At 39.6% G+C, this 15,317-nt stretch overlaps 1 protein-coding gene across 1 annotated transcript in view; it reads right to left on the bottom strand.

The window, feature by feature from the left end:
- Positions 1-15,114, bottom strand: part of LOC121434140 (enoyl-CoA delta isomerase 2) — a 39,525-nt gene extending 24,411 nt beyond the window's left edge. Inside the window, exon 1 of the mRNA XM_041632959.1 lies at positions 15,028-15,114. The gene's annotated coding sequence lies outside the window, so the exon portion shown is untranslated. The remainder of the gene's footprint in view (positions 1-15,027) is intronic.
- Positions 15,115-15,317: the final 203 nt, after the last annotated feature.

Raw genomic sequence — 15,317 nt, 5'->3', positions numbered from 1 at the left:
ATGCTTGAAGCTTGAAAAGGGGGCACTAGTAAAGAGAAAACGTTCATCAGTGGAGTCCTTACTAACACCTAGATCACAGGAGTGTGGAAGAGGGCCTAGGCCGTCAGCCTTGTCAAACAGTCTGTTTGCGATGCTCTAGGAAAGGCCAGCACAGCTCCTTTTCCAGGGTGTGGAGCTCATTATGTAGAAGCCCCAGGGTGTCAGCCCTGAGATGGAATTAGAACCAGGGGCTTGAGAAGCTTCCCTTTCTCAGCCCTGTTTCCTCACTAGCTCTCCTGCCTTAGGTCCGAGGAGTAAATCTGTTTCCTTCTGATTCTGTCTGTCTTCCTGGTTTTTAGGATAGCAGCCAGCAGTAAGAATCTGAAATCTGAAATTCCGGTACTCACTAAGCTTCCCCCCCCCCCCGCCCCCAGAATCAACTTACATTCTCTTTGTCTCTCCTTTTTTTCTGGTTAGGCTGTGCATCCGGGTCTCACATCACAGCACATGTATTCCATGTGCACAACTTATGCTCAACAATTACCCTCAACTATTTTTTTTTGTCGCAAAGAAATTTCCCTCAGGTATCCTTCTCTAGAAAAAATTGGAAGTATTATTCGTTACTTTTGAAGAAATTGACTTCTCCCCTAATCATCCATTTTTTTCTAAACCATACAAAGCTTAATATTCACTCTGTTCAAATATATTTTAAAGAATGAGAGTAGTGGCTATAGTTTTGTGATGGTTTGCTGAGAATGGTGTACCAGGCTTTTTCTTTTGGGCCACCAATCAGCTCCCAAATCATGATGCAGGTTCTTATTATTAGATTTGATGCTCCATCTAGCTTAAGCTTGTTTCTGGATAGCTCTTCTAACTTAAATTTCCTGTTTCTCTTTATCTACCTTTGCCCTCTTGATACCTTACTTTCACTGCTTCTCATGTCTGGCTGGCTTCTGGACCGAGGTATATCCTTCCTTCTCTCCTCTCTTCTCTTGTTCTTCCCTCTCTCTCTCTCTCTATAGATTTCTCCTCCTCATACTTATTCTCTCTACCCACCAGCCCTGCCTAGCCTTTCTCTGCCTAGTTATTTGGTGTTCAGTTCTTTATTAGACCAATCAGATGCCTTAGGCTGGCAAGGTGAAACAAATGCAATACATCCTTACATAATTAAACACACCTCCTTACATCACTAAACAAATGCAGCATAAACAATACAAAAATCTTTACATAGTTAAAATGATATTCCACAACAGAATGGCTTCTACATACCCCTGTATTTGTATACTTGGATCCTAGTTGCTGAAATTGTTTGGGAGCGATGAAGAGGTGTGGCCTTGTTGATCGAGGTTTATCACTGGTATTGGAGTTTCCAACAGATTGGTACAGTTCCCAGTGTGTTCTCTGCCTCCTGCTTGATGTTTGAGAGGTGAGCTTCAGTTTCTGCTTCAATTTCTGCTCCTATTTCACTTCATGATGTATTGTGATTGGGCAATGTGAATGGAAATAATTCTTTCCACCTCTAAGTTGCCTTTGGCCATGGTGCTCAGCACAGTAGTAGAAAAGCAAACTAGAATAGTTATTTAATTTCCCCCAATATTTCAAATGGAATATATTCTCTAATGTAGTTTTCTGTGAGTTCATTATTGTTATGTGTGAAGACTACTGGTTGTTATATGTTGATTTTGTATCCTGCAAATGTACGTGTAATATTTATAAGTCTAAACTGTTTCTGGTAGAGGATAAAGGATCTTTTAATTATGTATCCATGTCTTTTGAAAATAGGGATAATTTGGCTTATTTCCTAATTTCATCCCTTGTATTGTAGCACTATACTGAATAAGAGAGGTGGTAATGGATATCCTTGTCTCATTCTTGATTATTTTAGAAATTGATTTTCATTTCCCCATGTAGGATAATATTGGGGACAGGTTATTGTACATGGTGTTCACTACTTTGAAGTATATTCCATCCAATCTTCACTTCTCCAGCACTTTGTCATGATAGCATGTTGAGCTTTATCAAGAAGATTTTCTTCATCTGTCCATAAGATCATGTGATTTTTCCTTAAGTTTATTGATATGCCATATATCATTTATCAATCTATGTATGTCAAACCATCCTGTATATTCAAGATGCAATCTCCATATTGTTTTCCTCAATTGTGTTTGCAAACATTTAGCTAAGAACTTGTATCTATGTTCATCAGGGAAATTGCCCTGTAGTCATCTTTATCTGTTTTTTGTCATCCTCTGGTTTCCATGTGAGAATAATTATGCTTTCACAGAATGATTTTGGTTCTTTCCCCTTCAATTTGGCTGAACCATCTGAGGAGTGTTGATGTTAGATCTTCCTTAAGCTTTAGTTGAATCCAGCTATGAGTCCTTGAAGACCTGGACTTCTTTGTGGGAGTACTTCTAATTACAGCTTTAATCTCATTGCCTGTAATGGTTCCTCTATTGGAGTTCTTTATATTCTCCGGCTCCAATTTTGGATAAGTTATATGCATTTAGAAATCCATCTATTTCTTCCTGGTTTCCCAGGTTTTGGAATATGTTTTCAGAGCATTTCCCAGTAATGATATAGATTTTACTGGGGATTTATTGTTTATCTATCTATCTATCTATCCTTCCTTCCTTCTTTTCTTCCTTTCCTTTCCTTTCCTTTCCTTTCCTTTCCTTTCCTTTCCTTTCCTGTCCTGTCCTTAGCTTTCCTTTCCTTTCCTTTCCTTTCCTTTCCTTTCCTTTCCTTTCCTTTCCTTTCCTTTCCTTTCCTTTCCTGTCCTTAGCTTTCCTTTCCTTTCCTTTTCTTTGCTACAATATCCCCTTCATGTATAATTTTCAAAATCCTGGGTCTTTTCTCTCTTTTTATTAGTTTGTCAAAGGGTTTGTCATTCTTGTTAATTATTCTTGAGTTTCATTCTGAGAACATTTTCTCTTAGTCTCAATTTTATTTAACAATTCATTTACAGTGGATATATTGATGGCTGTGAGGGCCTGGGGAGATCTCATGAATAGATAGAGACCTCTTAGTCGGAGGCCGCTTGTTTGTTCCCAGCTGCCCAGACTAGAAATAACCATACAGAAACTGTATTAATTACAACACTACTTGGCCTCTTAGCTTATGGATATTTCTAGCTTACTCTTATCTCTTAAATTAACCCATGTCTATTATTTTATATTTTAGCATGAGGATTGTGGCCTTCTGGCAAGGTTCCAGCTGGTGACATATGTCTTTCTCCTCTGATAGTTTTGTGGCATCTCTTGACTCTGTCTTCTTTCTCTTAGCATTCAGTTTAGTTTTCCCCACCTAGCTCTAACCTGCCCTATCACAAGCCAAGGCAGATTTTTTATTCATTAACCAATAAAAGCAAAAAATATACAGAAGGACTTCCCCTTTTCTGTTTAAATAAGAAGGATGGTTTTAAATTTAACATAGTAAAAATTACATATAACAAAACAGTTATCAAGCAAGAATTACACTTACAATATTTGTACTACTTTATCTTTTATCATAACTAAAAAACCTATAATTATAACTATCCTTCAACTCCATTAAATACTCCAGAAGGATATAATATTACCTAAGTTAACAGGAAGTGCATTGTAAGCAACTTCGAAAACTCTAGAATTGACAGAGACATCTGGATGCCCGGACAGTCACACAAAGTTCTTTTGTACAATTGGGGATTCCATCTTCAGCCTATAGGCCCATAGTATTTATAATACTTTTCAGGAAGCAAGAAATTTCAAACACGGCTCCGCCTATATTGGCAGGTTGTCAGTCAATTTTTTCTGTATCCTGAAGAATGTCTATCAAACTCTTTTATGAAGTAGGAACCCTAAAGGATCATCTCACCTTTAGGAAAGTTCAGCCGTCATTTCTCTATGGGTCCTTCATGTCCAGTTAAACTGTTCAGGCAAGAGTAATTCCTTGCCCAAATGGCTAAGAAATTGCACGAGGAGCCTCTTCAATGCCCATCTTCCCCTTGAAGTAAATTGGTGCTGCCAGGAACAGATGTGTCTCATTGTCATGAATAGTCCTAAGTTCTTAAAACATTTTAAATGTCATATTCTGTAGGTCTTTGAGGGGTTTGAAGATTATCTATCTAACTAAAATATATCTCTATATATCTAGAAAACCTAACTAACATGACTATAGGCTTTACTAGTATAATGGACTCTCTATTAACCTATATTTCTTAATTATGCATTACATTTTAAATAAACTGCACACACAACACCTTAATAAAGAGCAGAAATACACATATAACAAAATTGACCTTAAATTGTATCAAGAGACCAAGATCCATACCAATGCAAAGTATTCATCTCTATGCAATATCCCCTTTAAATGTAAACAAACATTTATAAACAATCATTTAGGGAATTTGGTGTAGTTCTCTTTAAACTACTTCCTGCTTTTTGTTGGGTGAAGTATTTTGGGGGGATGTTCATAGTGACCTTTCAGGGAGTCTTGGTCCATTAAAGCCCATTTGTCTGGAAGGAATCCATAGGTTCTCATCTTCTATGGAAACCAAAGCAGAATCTCTTTTCCAAAGCAACATATCCTTAGACTCAAATTTTGAAATCCCTTTAAAATATATATGTGGATACACAATGAAATGTCTCTCTGTACTTAGCTCATTCATAGTAAAAAAAAATACAAAGAAAACACAATAGTATACATAATTCAGACTCTGTGTATATTCCATCTTTATGTGACTTATTTTTCTTACTAATTTAAGATGTAAGAATCAATTAATAAGAAGCCTAATAGGCCAACTAGTTTATGATTAATGTAGACCTCTGTATGTTTCTTTGGGACTGAACAGCTGTGGGAATGGGCCAGACAGAAACCTGTCAACAAACTGTGCCAACATGGACAACTAAATCCACGTAAAACCTGAGAGACTTTGGGAAAGAGTTCTAGCCACAAAAGGAACAGAGTTAAGCACGGTTTCTTGGTAGCAGCATTTTCTTTGGTGGACTCTATTTGCTAGAGACAAGTGTGTCTCATTTAAGAGAGGCTTCTTGACTCAGCTTTGGCTGCTTGCAGCCCTTTTAAGAAACTCTTCCACAAAGCACTTAAATGGTGTTTATAGCTGACAACATGTTTCTTCATGGTGGCAGGGACCTTGAAACTCCACAGAGTTATGGCAATAAATGTGGCTTCTGCCAGTACCTCTGCCATGAAGCTAGATTCTCAGAAAGCTAAGGAATGGGGTGGCTTCAGTTGTTAAATTCACAGCTTTAATCCTAGCCATATCTCTTATCAAATTAAAGACTCATGTGGCCAGCAAAAGAGAGATATACAGTAAAAATAGATTCAGATGAAAAAGACCCTCTAAATGGTTTACAGTGTATTTAAAAATATATGTAGACTTGGGTTAGAAAAGAAGAAGGATAAAGACCTTCAAGGAAAAAGTTGGGAGTGGTGGCACACACCTTTAATCCCAGCACTAGGGAGGCAGAGGCAGGCAGATCTCTGTGGGTTCAAGGACATCCTGGTCTACAGAGTGAGTTCCAGGAGAGCCCAAGATACATAGAGAAATGCTGTCTCAAAAAAATGAAAGATGAAAAATAAAACTAAAAAAAAGTTTAAATAAAGCCACGTAAAGAAGAAAAACACACAGAGAATCTGGATACTGTATGTTATTTTGTTGTCTTTGAATTGTTTGATGGCTGAGGCAGGAACAACTGCTAAAAGACAGTTGATTATAAATGCTGCTGAATTAATCCAACATAAGTATTTTGAAAATGCCTTGTCTCCAAAATTTAAGTCAAAAGGTATTTTGTTTGGAGAAGAGGTTTTGCTTTTGTTTCCACAGGAAATGAGAGGCTGTGGATTCCCTCTAGATTAAGAAAAATCAGGTTTGATTAAGGAAGACTACCCCTGAGAAATCTCCAATAGGTGTTGATGGCCCAGATGATCCAAAATTTCAGAGAACCTCTGTGGAAGTTTCCTCTGAGATCTACATCCAGAACAGTTTCAAGACTGCTGGCTGAGATGATCAAGCCTCACAGAATTTTCAAGTCAGGACTTGACCATAATCTTAAATTTTCTTTAGGTCCCTATAAGATTATCAGTGCCCCCAATCAGCAGGAAATAGCCTGGAAAACTTTGCCCACATTCCCCCCAAAATGGACTATGGATATTTTCCTTTGTTTAGAATGCCGGTTACAAGTTTTCATGGATAATGTTCAGGAGAAAAGCTAAACAAAGCATAGTAGATTCAGAGTTCTTGTTTTTATTTTTTTTAAAGGAGGGGTAGTGATGTGGGACAATGGTCTTGTCCACTGTAAAGATTAGTCAGTTGTATTGTAGCCAGTCAGGAAGTATAGGCAGGGTGACCAGGCAGAAAGTATAGGTGGAGCAACCAGATTAGAATTCTGGAAAGAGGAAAGACTCAGTCTGCAGTTGTAACCCAGATGAACAGGAAGCAGGATGAGAATACCTCACTGATAAAGGTACCAAGCCACATGGCAACACTGGCAAGAATTATGGGTTAATGTAAGATATAAAAGTGAGTTAATAAGAAAGCCCGAACTAACAGGCCAACCAGATTATAATTAATATAGACCTCTGTGTGTTTCTTTGGGACTGAATAGCTGTGGAACTGGGCAGGACAGAAACCTCTGTCAACATACCTCTCCCAATATTTATATGATTTTATTGTAAGAGAAAGAACTCAAAGAAAACAGTATAAGGAATTTGGAGAGAGCATTTATTACAAAGCTAAAATACTCAAGGGGTAAGTGTGAGTGTTCTCAGCATAAATCACTAGCTTTAGGTAACTCATCTATGAGCAAATTTTAATGAAATATTGATGAGTTCAGATAGAGTGGAGGAACAGACAATTCTGAAATTGGGGAGATTGTGTTTCCTACTGTTGGTATAGAATTTATTCCCCCTTTCTGCCCAAAACATCAGATGCATGATGGGAACAGCCAACACTATTGACAAGTAATTTTAATACCATCCTGTTGGACATAAGATGTCTAGCCTGTCCCCAGCACCCTGGCAGTGGTTTCTGTTTGTTTCTCTTCATCTGGGGCCTCCACATCACAGACCAGATGTGATTCCACTATGTGCAGAGCTTGGAGTCAAACTTTATTTACTGTCAGCACTTGAAAGACTCTTTTGCATTCCTGGCTTGAGTTTGGATGACTTCTCCATGAACTCTACTGAATAATTTTGAGTTGTTACTCCCTGGACATATGCATCTTCTCGCTGCAATTTTTTCTAAGACTTTTTTTTCTTCTTCTAAGATCTCTCTGTTCCAGTCAGAATCTATGTTACCCAGGCTGGTTGGTATCTTGCCATCCTCCTGCCTCAGCCTCCCAAGTGCTGAGGTTACATATATCCAAGCTATCATTTTTTTTCCCCTCTGTCTTTGTCCTTCAACAGTTTGGCTTTGATGTAAGCATTATGTTCTTAGAGTGCAGCCTGTTTGGCGTTGTTGAGCTTCTTAGATGTGTGAACCTATATCTTTCACCAAGTTTGAGAAAGTTTTAGTTGGGAGTTCTTTAAATATCTTGTCTGTCTCAACCAATGTCTTTATCTTTTACTCTGTGCATACAGTGATGATGAGATGCCCACCCCAGTTCATGCTGTTGTTTTAAAATTTTTAATATCATTTTGATGTTTTTTTCATATTAGCTAACTTCCACTGATCTGTTTTCCACTTTACTGACATCTTCTTTTATTTTCTCAGTTTACTGTGGTTCCTGCATTATGCCTTTTTAAAATTAGAGATATTCTTTCTTCTTTTTTTCTTATTTCCTATATTTTCCTTTTGGCTTTTAAGAAAATAATTTTTCAGGCAGCTGCTTGTATCCATCTTTCCAGCCTAATAAGCCCACTTACACAATATGCAGGATCATGACGATGACTGCTTCATATTATCAAATCCGTTAAGTTTGATTTCGTGCCACACAGGCTTGGTACTGTGCACTCAACTCCTCATGTTTTCCTGCCTGCATCAGGATTCCCTTTGCTGCATTATGCTAATCTGCACAGGGAAGCTCCAGAGACATGACTCAGGTCCCCAACTGAAGTATAACTTCTCTTACCTAATAGTTTCTTCTTCAGTTGTGGTAATTAACTCAAATCATGTTAAAATAATGAGTTCACTGATAGAAAATTCACAGGCCCATCCAGTCAGTGGCATAGTCTATTACTTACTATTCTCTTGATAAGTCTTCTTTTTTTAATTCTAAGTACCTGTAGAGTTTTGTGTGAAAGTCAACACTCATTTCATATCCCTCAAGATCTTAAGCTCAATTATTACTGAAGATAATCTTCATAAATCTAATGACACGCTGCACCGAGATCTCATGGGAGGCCAGATGTAAATAATGTATTAAAAGATTGTTATCAGTCATAGGCCAACAGGACTTTAAATAACTCATTAACATGATTCATGTGAGATGATATCGCTATTCATCTGCCACACACAGGTACCTGCTTCAAGGAGGTGCTGCCAGCACTGGCAAGGTTGGCATATTGGCAACAATCATTCATTCATTTGTAAATCGTGTCCCCATTTATTGATCACTCTTGAGTTCCAGGTATTAGCAAAGGTCACTAGAATGAAGATGAGGCTTTGATGAGTTGGCTATGAACTTCAGATCCTTGCTCCTCTTGCTATACAGAGGACAGTACATTTCTATCTGTATCAATTCCAGGATGACACACGATGAGGATTTTGTAATGTGGGTTCACACATTTGTTATATAACAGCATTGACCAGAGTCCAGTAATGCTGAAGTTCAACAAGTTAAGCTCAGCATCATCAATGATCCACTGTTTTCCAGAGTACACTGTTTTTGTTATTTTCCTGACATGAAACTGAAGCCCAGAGTCTGAGTGGAGTTCAAGGTTTCAGGTTCACGGTCTCAGAATTAGTGAGTCTGTGATGTGGTAGCTTAAGATCATTATCAAATCGGTTAAGTTCTCTGTTAATTATTCTTGTGAGTGAGAAGAGTCAATAAACAGAATTTCAATGGAAACATGAGGTGTTTCTGGGAGGCAATCTTTTTTAAAAGGTTAGAAAATTTAAATGTATCAAAATTGAAATCACCTATTATTTTAATGCTAAATAAATCTAATCTTTGTAAGATTGAATTTAGATTAGTGAATTCAATATTGTATGTGGGTTCTCTAGAAAACAGAACTGATAGAAAGAATATTACAAGTGGGATTAATTAGATTGTCAGATAGAATGCAAACTGGGTAGTCCAAAATGGCTGAATGTGCACTGGAGAGGCTTAGAGATCAATAGCTGCTCATCCGATGAGGGACATGGCCTCAGGAGTTCCATCTAGTGATGAAGGTCAGGAGGATTCATGTAGAGTCCCTAGTCTTCATTATCAGTGGAAGATAAGCTGGAGTCTATCTACTCAAGTGGACTAGGGCAGCAGCAACAGAGTAGATACAGTCCACTCACCAGCAGGGGGCAAAGGAGAGCAGGTAAAGAAGCAATAGTTTAACCTAGGCCCCTCCCATAGCTGAGGCATCCAAGGGAAGGTCTATAGGAAGGTGCTTCCTTCTAGGGATGTGGGACTTTGTCATATAATCCATTCTGGAAATACCCATACAGACCTACCAAATGGTTTATTTCTTAGTTGATTCCCAATCCAATCAAGCTGACAATCAAGATTAACCAACAGAGATGTTAATTCTAAATTTAAGATACTGAAAAGATGTGATAGAAAAACTTTCAAAAAAAAAGCTTGAATTTAAGATCAATTGATATTCTCAGGTGCAGATATTTTAACGAAAAAGAAAACAGCATTTATGAACAATGAATCATGAGGGTATTTTTGTGGTAAAACATGCATGATAGCAAGTTTATCCTTTTGAACATTTTAACGTGTACAGCTCAGTAGTGTTAGTGTTAGGAGCCTTCAGAGTGTTGCACACTCCATCTCCAGAACCTTTTCATCCTTCAAAGCTGGAACTCTGTCCCCATGAACCTGCAACTTCCATTTTTTTTTTTTGCTCCCTTCCCTCTAACCGCCATCATTCCATGATGCTCTATGAACCCGACTATTCCAGCTATTGCTGTAAGGGTTATATACCCAGTTGTTGATTTTTTTTCTTACCAACATTCCCCACATATCTGTCGAGTCCCTTTCTTAGAAGATAAGCTTCATATGTTTAGTAAGGGGGAGAACGTTGGCTTGTCTATTTTCTGCTAATTTTCTGGAATGTCAGTCTCTTGGTTTCCCAGTTGAATGAGCTAGCATTTCTATTACAGAAAGTAATAACTGTTCATCAACTCAACCATAAAGTTATGATATCAGTAACAATCGGCCCCAGAGCAGGTCATAAGAATAGAGATCTCTGATTTGGAGACTGTGTCACCCTGTATGGACACTCAGCTGGAAGACACTGTATTCTGGGAGTGATTGACTCCTAGTTTAATAGAGGGTAGCCATAGGCAACTCTAGAGGACAGCCTTGAGACAGGGAGAAGCAGAGAGGGGAGGTTCTGGATTTTCTTAACACTGCATTTGATGGAGAGCACAGGGCTGTAAAGAACATTGGGCCAGTTTCTCATCTCAGCTTCTGTGAGATTTCTATTTCTTTTCAAATTCAGTCTGAGGTCTTGTTTGTTAAGGTGAGGAAAGTTGCCAGCTGTCACACACATCTGTTATATCAACACTTTGGAGGTGGAGGGAGAAGATTAGAATTCAAGGCCAGCCTCAGCTATATAACTTGTAGTTGTCCATCCCTGTGCCTGCAGTGCTGTGCTAGGAAAAGAGAGAGAAGCCAATCCGGCCTGCATGAAACTCTATCTTGAAGAATTCAAAATCCAGTAGCCTCATTGGTTTGGACCTCTGCAAGGATAATGTCAGGGTAAAACTAGTAAGTAAGACTCCTTCAAGGAGCCCACTCCCGCTTAGGAATTGTATACTACCCTTTCCCTTTGTAACCTCCTGTCTAGATATTTAATCCGCCAACTTGCCTCACTGTGACTCGTGTTGAAATTCTTTTCTATGACACCGTCAAGGAGCTGGCTACCTTGAAGGGATGTTCCCAAGAGGCTAGTGAACTCTGTAAGTTACAGGTGGCTATGCCTTCTTGATGTCACCGACACTCCATGTCTCTCTAACACTTGTGATTAATGGAAAGTCCCTCTTCTGGTTGTCCAACTTGTAGTTGTCCATCCCTGTGCCTGCAGTGCTGTGCTAGGAAAAGAGAGAGAAGCAGACTGCCCGCTTTCTTCCACAGCTCAGCACGGTCCCCACTGTTTGACAGAGCCCACTGGACTTGCCCTTAGCTCATCCTGCTGTTTCTCAGCCTTTCTGTCCAATCCATACTAATCCCATGCTTCTGAAGCTTGGCTCACATGACAACACAGCTCTGTGTGCCTCTGGCCACCCTCCCTGGGAGCTCACCAATATCTTCTCTCTTACCTAGAGAACTCGGGGCCTCATGCATGTGTGTCAGCCCTTTGTCCCGCTTCTTCAGGGCCTTCTATGAACTCTGAGACTTCTTTAATCCTTTGTGGCCTGTGGCCATTCTGTAGCCTACACACATACATATTACTGGGTGAGGTGTGATGTGTTTGTTACCTGAATGTTAATCTAAGTTTTCTTAGTCACTGTTCTGTTGCTGTGAAAAGACACCATGACCAAGGCAGCTCTTTTAAAAGGAAGCATTTAACTTGGGGCTTGCTTACGGTTTCAGAGGTTTAGTAGGTTATGGCAGTGAGCATGTGGTATGAGAACTACATCTTCATCTGTCGGGGGGGGGGAGAGAAAGAGAGAGAGAGAGAGAGAGAGAGAGAGAGAGAGAGAGAGAGACTGGGCATGGTGGGCCTTTTGAAACCTTTTGAGCCAACCCCTTGGGATACACTTCCTTCAACAAGGCAGCATTTCCCAATCCTTTTAATCCTTTCAAACTGTGCCATGGCTGGGCGGTGGTGGCGCACGCCTTTAATTCCAGCACTCGGGAGGCAGAGGCAGGTGGATCTCTGTGAGTTTGAGGCCAGCCTGGTCTACAAGAGCTAGTTCCAGGACAGGCACCAAAAACTACAGAGAAACCCTGTCTCGAAAAACCAAAAAAAAAAAAAAAAAAAAAAAAAACCACCACCAACAACAAAAAAAAACTGTGCCATTCCCTAGTGACTAAGCATTCAAAGATATGAGTCCATAGGGCCTTTCTTATCTAAACCTCCACATTAGTAATTAAACTAATAATAAAATAACCAGTGTTTGCCAATGGCCATCTACCAAGGGGAAATGGGACAACTAGGCAAACTGCAGCCAACAACACCGATACAGATATAGCTTGTGATTTATTGCTATTAAAAAAAATCTCACATTGTGAAAGACACAAATGGTACTGTTTATGGCATAAGCATAATCCTGACAAGGTCTCAGGACACAATATCATTCATTGTTCTATGTCATATAATCACTTGTCTGTCCTTGGGAACACTGAAAAGGGTGAGGGGTTAAGTGACAGATGATGAAACTCCACTTGGCTGTTATTACTGGGAGAAGTAATTCCCCTGGGCCCCGTTCAACATATTTCTGTTAATACCCAGACATTATATTTCAACATTAGATATCCAGGCAACAGTGTCTATTGTGAACTACTTTCCTTGGGGATCAAGATATGTTTACTAAGATAATCTTGGCGTGTCATTTCACACAGAGCGAAGGGGTTGCTCTTGGGACAAATGTCATCGGGATAATGACAGATTTTTCAGAAATGGGAGAGAGGAGGTCTGTCCTGCCAAACCTTCTGGTACTGAGACCAAAACTAAAGATTTCACTTTAGGAAGTCAAAAAAGTGCCACCGAAGGTCACACTGAGTCACATGGTAACTCTGCAAGCTCCTTTCTCGGCATACCAGCTGATCTCAGGGGTAAATCTCTCCTGCTCTATCCTCTGGGAGCCACTAAGATCCACATAGTTAGTCACTCGAGACAACATCATTTGGGGGATTCTCAAAGTTGAGAAGAATGTGGCTATCTTCAGGTGCATTTTTGGTAAAAGGTAGAGAGAATGTGTTTTCTCTCCTGAATGGAGGTGGTGATGTCTCTCCTGAACCTTGCAGCAATAAAATTGATGATATAAAGAATTTACTAATAGGCTTACTTAGGAAATATTAGGTTACACAAAGTAGAATTTAGCTATAGCTCTGCCTCCAATGAGGCTGGCAATAGGTAGTGTATTAGCCAGGTTTATCAGAGACTGTAAGAAAGAAAATTCTGTATCATAATTGGAGTTTGGGGTTGCTGATAAAGTTTCCGCTTATGTTTATTAACCAAGATTGATTTCCAATTAGGCTTCTTTTCCACAACAAAGAACACAACTGTTACTTATAATCAGCCATTAGGTCCTTTCCCATAGCAAAGAAAGTGCCTGGAAGGAGCAGCTCAAGGGCTGCTAAATCCCCTGTGCTTTTATCAGGAGAAGTGTAATTCTGCCAGTTGTGAAAGATGAACCTGGGTACCAACTATGGGTAAAGAACACCACTGGTGAATTTAAGAATTAATTCTAATTTTGATAGTCTTTGCTTTGTAAATCATTTGCCCACATGACCCGATCTGCAGTCTCCCTGTTTTTGTTTAAATTGTTCAAAGTGTAATCTGGGACAAGGGTCTAAAAGAGATTTAAGGATGACAATGTATGTGGATATTGTAATGAGGTTGATACTTCTGGATTCTAGGGGTCGTGCAGGTGCAGATAAGCCCTTAGGTAGAAGTGCCTAATGGCTCCCTGGGAATGTTAAAGGGCCCAGTGTGATCCACATGTACATAATTTTTGGCTCATTTAGTCCTTAACCAATAGAATGTACCAAGTATTTGCATGGTATTTACAATTTTTCTAGGTATTATAGCCAATGCATGGACCATTTAAGGTACATGGGATGATATGGGTAGGCTCCACGAAAATACCCGCCCTTTTCTTCATCGCTCCTGCATTAAGGAATTAAAAACAAATCTTCCTCTCGGAACAGTGTAGAGCAAGAGTGAGGCCAAATTTGAATTCTTCACTTCTTTGTGTATTTTTCTTCTGTATGTTGTTTGTGGTTTGCAGCCTGTTCTCTCTGGTGTGTAGGTGCAATGTCTGTCTGTCTCTGCTGTCTGTCTGTTCCTGTTGTCTCTGACAAAGACTTGGCTCTGTATTTACTGTATAGGAAACACCATGTGGGAAAGGAATGAGGGAATTTACCCCCCCCCCCATCAAAATCTTTAACAGATTTTGCAAGGGAAAGCTGACCCAAAATAGCGCTCAAAACCTCATCCTATATCCACATATTGCTTCCAATATCCACAGGATATTTGTGCTTTTATTTATGTATTTATTTATGTTTTTGTTTTTTTAAGACTGCTTTCAACCTGCTGGCTGCTTTCAGCAAACAATTACCCCAACACACACACACACACACACACACACACACACACACACACACACTTCTGGGTCAGAGTCACGGAAGAGTACTTAGATTACAATTAAAGCTATGCACTTAGTTTAGGTTGTAAAAGCTATATACATGGGAAGTCCAAAGGTATGGTAAAGTTTGTTACATTGTTTTCTTAAAGGCAGGTTAAATTTAACTTGGCTGATTACGCAATATTGAGTATGTTATTTTAAACGATCTCAAAGCCTGGCTAAAGTTCTGTTTCTGAAAGCAAGAGACATTTTCAGAAAAAGCTACTTAGGTCCCTACAAGGGATTTGATCAGCACCTTTTGATACCTAAAGGAGTGACTGGAGCTAACCCCCCTCGGGAATCTCAACGGACAGCTAGCTCTGTGTTCTTGAGGCACAGGTTAGAAAATCAGGGACAAAGATTTTTGGTAGTCCGAGTAGACAGAACTGAATCCTAATGAATATCTGAGGGACAGAGGACACACAGAAGCCCACCAGCCACCACACTACTCTTCAGGAACACCAAGGAAAGGGGGTGGAGCAACTACACTTGGGTCTGATAACCTCTTTGCTGCCTGTTCCCACAGCAATTCCCGCCCACATACTCAGTTGGAAGTGGGCTGTAAAGTCAGGTCCACGATTCTGGGTACTTACTTTCAACCTGCCGTATTGCTTCGAGGCATCTGAAGCCACGACGAAAATCCCCTCCGCTGTCCACCAGCAAAACACAACAGAGATGGAGTTGTCTCCCCTCCCCCAACCCTTCCAAAGCCAATGGCCAAAAGTCACGAAGCCCTTCTGCTGCCATCTGGTGACGTCACATAGCAACTACATGGTGTTGGGGGGAAAGTTTTAACCTCGTTAGGAAACAGCTTGCAATTCTCTACTAATACTCCAGTTTTACTAGAATTAAAAACATTACCTTCCTAGAAACTTAAAAGATC

Source organism: Microtus oregoni, unplaced genomic scaffold (assembly GCF_018167655.1).
Source record: "Microtus oregoni isolate MIOR12 unplaced genomic scaffold, Mior012 000042F_ref0000377, whole genome shotgun sequence".
Classification (NCBI taxonomy): Eukaryota; Metazoa; Chordata; class Mammalia; order Rodentia; family Cricetidae; genus Microtus; species Microtus oregoni.
The sequence above is the reverse complement of the archived record's forward strand: the minus strand, read 5'-3'. Positions and strand labels throughout refer to the sequence as shown.